We start from the raw sequence: 6,265 nt of genomic DNA, 5'->3' as shown, positions 1-6,265 counted from the left end.
CACGCATGAGTGACACGCACAGTCTCATTGTTCCTTTGGGCGGAGCCTGACGCCATCTCTCACTCTGTCTATCTCTGTCACACAAGCCACTTGTGTCCCCACACCACACTACGGACGATGAATCATCTGCTATGAGTAATGACAGCTTGACAAGTGCAGTGTGTGACTAGTACAGTACACACACACACACACACACACACAACACACACCACACACACACACACACACACACACACACACACACACACACACACACACACACACACACACACACACACACACACACACAACACACACACACACACACACACACACACACACACACACACACACAACACTATAGATCCAAGTGTGTGTGTATCTTCAATGTATCAAACAAGGAACGCAACAATATTAGTACATTGAATGAGGCGATTGAGAGAGAATGTGCCTAGATTCAGCAGTAGTAAACAGACTGTGGAACACTACTGAGACACGCAGCTGTGATTCTTACAACACCACCACTGTCACCAGCCCGGCAAGACAGGTGTCGTAAGAGTCAGACAGAGAACCAACAATAAAGAAACGCATCTAGTGTAATAACAGGTGTACACAAAAACAAATAGGACTGTCACAACTCGTCTGGAGGGGGGTGGGTTGGGGAGAGAGAGAGAGAAGCAACATCCATCACTCCCCCTTTCATCTCTACCTGGCTGGTCAGTAGGGGAGGGGGGGTGAGAAGAGTACTCTGGTTCCTTTGATATCTACACTACTGAAAGACCTCTAACCTAAGGGCCTGTGGATAAGCATTCACAGTCCAGCCATTCAAGGCTAAGACAGAGCTACCCTTCACTGTGAGCATGTTTCACATTAAAACAGAAATCAGTGAAAACTAACTGGATGGGAACTCTGTGCCCTTTCATTTACCACAGAAAATAATTGAATACTGGTTCAGATTTTATTTTGTAAAGGAGCCCTGAGACAGAGAGAGAAACAGAAGCAGAGCTGAGTGCCAATTTGCTATCTTATCTAATATGTTGCTCTACAGACACAGCTCCGTCCACCACATGGGTACATTCTCCTGTGAGGCCAACATTACAGAATAAACCGGAGGTCATATGTAGCCTAGCATTTCCCTCTAGGTGCTTATAGGGCAAATAATTAGACTAGATGCTAAAATGGCTTTTGATATCGGTGGGCAGATGCTAACCGGCTACCTGCGGTTTACGTGGTGAGGGGGTGGGGGGGGGGGGGGTCTGAACTCTACCTCTACCCTCTGACAACCCAGCATGCAATGTTGGAAGCCGCGCTAACACACACACCGCACCAATAGTTGACACAACTTGATTGCGTTACACTACAGCAAAAACAAATCTTCCTTTTTTTAAGCTGCTGGCACATCATTTGAATAATTGAGCGAGCGGCTCTCTCCTAGCAGTTACAAACATGACCGTTTTAATGATGAGAGGAGATGGAGAGGGAAGAGAGAGGGAGTGTGAAGAGGAACATCCTTCATTGCAGAATTCATTACAGAGATAGGAAGATGCCAGCGCAGCTGACCAAGAGCAGAGTGGCTGAGAGGGAAGAAGACTGCAGCTTGGCACTGGACGCAGCAGGCTGCAACAGACTGGTTTATAATCCCTATGGACCCATCTCAGTTCCAGCACAGCACAGCAGTATGGGAAGGGGGAAACCTATCAAGTGCTACAACTGAATGCATTCAACTGAAATGTGTCTTCTGCATTTAACCAACCCCTCTGAATCAGAGAGGTGCAGGGGCTGCCTTAATCAACATCCACGTCATCAGCACCCGGCGGAACAGTGGGTAACTGCCTTGCTCAGCGTCAGATTTTTACCTTGTCAGCTCGGGGATTCGATCCAGCAACCTTTTGGTTACTGGCCCTACGCTCCTACCTTGCCGCAGCAGGCTGGGTGGTGATCGGTGGGACACAGTGTAGCAAAACGTTTGCAACGGAAAACAAATATCGGTGTTCTTATCGGACAAGTTCAGAGCGTAACTTGCTGGCTACTGACACGACCCTAGTGAGCATGGGCAGGCATGCTGGACTGTAGTACTCGCCTCCTCCCGTCACCTGCCTGGCAGCAGAATGCTGGACTGTAGTACTGCTTCCTCCTGCCACCTGCCTGGCCAGCAGAATGCTGGACTGTAATACTGCTCCTCCTGCCACCTGCCTGGCCAGCAGAATGCTGGACTGTAATACTGCTCCTCCTGCACCTGCTGGCCAGCAGAATGCTGGACTGTAATACTGCTCCCTCCTGCCACCTGCCTGGCCAGCAGAATGCTGGACTGTAATACTGCTCCTCCTGCACCTCCTGGCCAGCAGAATGCTGGACTGTAATACTGCTCCTCCTGCCACCTGCCTGGCCAGCAGAATGCTGGACTGTAATACTGCTCCTCCTGCACCTGCCTGGCCAGCAGAATGGACTGTAATATGCTCCTCCTCCCGTCACCGCCTGGCCAGCAGAATGCTGGCTGTAATACTGCTCCTCCTCCCGTCACCTGCCTGGCCAGCAGATGCTGGACTGTAATACTGCTCTCCTCCGTCACCTGCCTGGCAGCAGAATGCTGGACTGTAATACTGCTCCTCCTCCCGTCACCTGCCTGGCCAGCAGAATGCTGGACTGGTAATACTGCTCCTCCTCCGTCACCCTGCCTGGCCAGCAGAATGCTGGACTGTAATACTGCTCCTCCTCCACCTGCCTGGCCAGCAGAATGCTGGACTGTAATACTGCTCCTCCTCCGTCACCTGCCTGGCCAGCAGAATGCTGACTGTAATACTGCTCCTCCTCCCGTCACCTGCCTGGCCAGCAGAATGCTGGACTGTAATACTGCTCCCCTCCCGTCACCTGCCTGGCCAGCAGAATGCTGGACTGTAATACTGCTCCTCCTCCCGTCACCTGCCTGGCCAGCAGAATGCTGGACTGTAATACTGCTCTCCTGCCACTCCTGGCCAGCAGAATGCTGACTGTAATACTGCTCCTCCTGCACCTGCCTGCCAGCAGAATGCTGGACTGTAATTACTGTCCTCCCTCCGTCACCTGCCTGGCCAGCAGAATGCTGGACTGTAATACTGCTCCTCCTGCCACCTGCCTGGCCAGCAGAATGCTGGACTGTAATACTGCTCCTCCTCCCGTCACCTGCCTGGCAGCAGAATGCTGGACTGTAATACTGCTCCTCCTCCCGTCACCTGCCTGGCCAGCAGAATGCTGGACTGTAATACTGCTCCTCCTGCCACCTGCCTGGCCAGCAGAATGCTGGACTGTAGTACTGCTCCTCCTCCTGCCACCTGCCTGGCCAGCAGAATGCTGGACTGTAATACTGCTCCTCCTCCTGTCACCTGCCTGGCCAGCAGAATGCTGGACTGTAGTACTGCTCCTGCTCCTCCTGCACCTGCCTGGCCAAGCAGAATGCTGGACTGTAATACTGCTCCTCCTCCCGTCACCTGCCTGGCCAGCAGAATGCTGGACTGTAGTACTGCTCCTCCTCCCGCCACCTGCCTGCCAGCAGAATGCTGGACTGTAATACTGCTCCTCCTCCCGTCACTCAAGCCTGCATACTGCTCCTCCTCCCGTCACCTGCCTGGCCAGCAGAATGCTGGACTGTAGTACTGCTCCTCCCCCCCTCACCTGCCTGGCCAGCAGAATGCCAGACACAACATACTGCGGGAGTTTAGTAGTATCCCAAGATCTCAGTTCAAATACAGGGACATTTGCTTTCACAAACGCTCACTAGTCCTTACTGATTCTGCACATACATATTCAGACATGTACATTCTACATCCAGAGGGATAAAGACCAGTGGTGGTACTCAAATCATACTTGTAAAAGTAAAGATTCCTTAATTGAAAATGACTCAAGTGAAAGTCAACCAGTCAAATACTACTTGAGTAAAAGTCTAAAAGTATTTGGTTTTAAATATACTTAAGTATCAAAAGTATTAATAATTTCAAATTCCTTATATTATGCAAACCAGACAGCAGAATGTAAGTTTTTTTTTTTTTACACTTACAGATAGCCAGGGGTACACTTCAACACTCAGGCATAATTTACAAATGAAGCATGTGTGTTTAGTGAGTCTGCCAGATCAGAGGCAGCAGGGATGACCAGGGATGTTCTCTTGATAAGTGTGTGAATTGGACCATTTTCCTGTCAAAATGTACTTTTGGGTGTCAGGGAAAATGTATAGGAGTAAAAAAGTACATTATTTTCTTTAGGAATGTAGTGAAATAGAAGTAAGTTGTCAAAAAATATAAATAGTAAAGTAAAGATACCCCCCAAAAAACTATTTAAGTAGTACTTTAAAGTATTTTTACTTAAGTACTTCAACACCACTGATAAAGACCCTGCTGATACGTCAAAGGGCTCAGTGCATTACACATACTGTGTTCAAGCAGGCTGAAGTGACAGACTGAAATGTCATCCTCTCACCACGCTCCCTCTCTCACCAACCCCACACCTCAGCAGATAACCCACTGACAGACAACACCTTTACCACAGAACACTACCTAACAACCAAGGCTACAGCTGCTGTCTGGGGGATGAGAATACCCACTGAAGACAAACTTTAACAGAACACTACCTAACATAACCACAGGCTACCTACTGTTGGGGGATGAGATACAATGCAGAACAACACCTTTACCAAGAACACTACCTAACAACCAAGGCTACAGCTACTGTCTGGGGGGATAGATAAACCACTGGACAGACAACACCTTTACCACAGAACACTACTACCACAGGCTCCAGCTACTGTTGGGGATGGATAACCCCTGACAGACAGCACCTGACTGTCTCAGCAGCTCTGTGGTGTGTGTGTTGTGGTGTCGTGTGTGTGTGTGTGTGTGTGTGTGTGTGTGTGTGTGTGTGTGTGTGTGTGTGTGTGTGTGTGATTCTAAAGCGAAGTGTGTACATATTAGTGTGTGCACCTGTGTATGTTTGTGTGAATTGAGAATTTCTCCGCAGGGTCGATGGCCGGAGATTAAAATGGCAGTGAGCTGGAAGGCGGAGGGCCCTAAACTCAAGGTGCCCTTTGTAGTGGGCATCACAGATCGATGAGAAGCTCAACTCTCCACCACACCAGCTCTGTTCCACTGCTCCTGCCTCCAGCACAGTGATTACATGCTGCTACACAGGGAATGGGACATGTTTGAGTCATTATCAGGCTCAATATGTTGAGACAAACCAGTTCCTTTCATGATTCTGTTTTTTTTTTGCAAAACCAAGAATTCACGGCATATTATTATGGTCTTGCAAATTTGACCAATCACTGCACTATTTCCGCATAATCCTCAATTCCGTCAAATCCTCGCAATATTATCGCATAACACTGACCCATCACCACAGTACAAAAAGAGGGCTCACAATTTCAACCAATTAGCACATAAATATGGTTAAATCAAGCCACACGTCAACTGTATCCCTCGTCAGCGCAATTTCGCTACTAAATCACAGCATTGCCAACCAAAATGTCCAAATTGTCACAGCAAAATCAAGCAGTTTTGCCTGCAAATATCACCCCCAAAAATCCCTGTGAAATCCCGAGTAGCGCAGCGGTCTAAGGCACTGGATCTCAGTGCTAGAGACCCTGGTTCGATAACAGGCTGTATCACAACCGGCCGTGATTGGGAGTCCCACAGGGCGGCACAGCGTCGTTAGGGTTTGGTCGGGGTAGGCCGTCATTGTAAATAAGAATTTGTTCTTAACTGGCTTGCCTTGCCTAAAAGGTTAAATAACAAATCCTGGAGGGACTGACAAACATTCATACACGTTACAAACATACACGCATGTGCACGCGCACACAGAACTCATCATTAACAAGCAGTGAGGCGAGAAGTGTGTAATCGGTTTCCTCCCCCTGGCACATCAGAAAGCTTAGATACACAGGGCTAAGAGAATAGAGGCAGCCTTTGTTAAGGAGATGCTTGAGGCCTAGATGTCTTTAAAAGAGCCTGTTGATGTTTTAAAATAACTCACATCACAACCCATATAAAATCACTAGCCAGCCACTAGCCAGTAGCCTGAATGGGGATGCAGAGTGTTACGGCTCCACCCAGAGCCCACACTCATCAGAGCCCAGGTGATTCTCCTCAGAGTGTAGACTGAGCTTTTGGCAGTGAAAAGCTTTAGCCACTCATTAGTGCCCACAGCCCAACACTGACCCCTCAGAGCTGGTCCAATCAGAAGACAGGACTAGATCGGGGTCACCAAGTGTCCCATTACCCCAGGGAACCTTCCTTCATTATTAATGACTCACCGGACACAC

This window comes from Salvelinus sp. IW2-2015, unplaced genomic scaffold, assembly GCF_002910315.2.
Source record: "Salvelinus sp. IW2-2015 unplaced genomic scaffold, ASM291031v2 Un_scaffold2393, whole genome shotgun sequence".
In the NCBI taxonomy this organism is placed as follows: Eukaryota; Metazoa; Chordata; class Actinopteri; order Salmoniformes; family Salmonidae; genus Salvelinus; species Salvelinus sp. IW2-2015.
Note: the sequence above shows the minus strand (reverse complement) of the source record.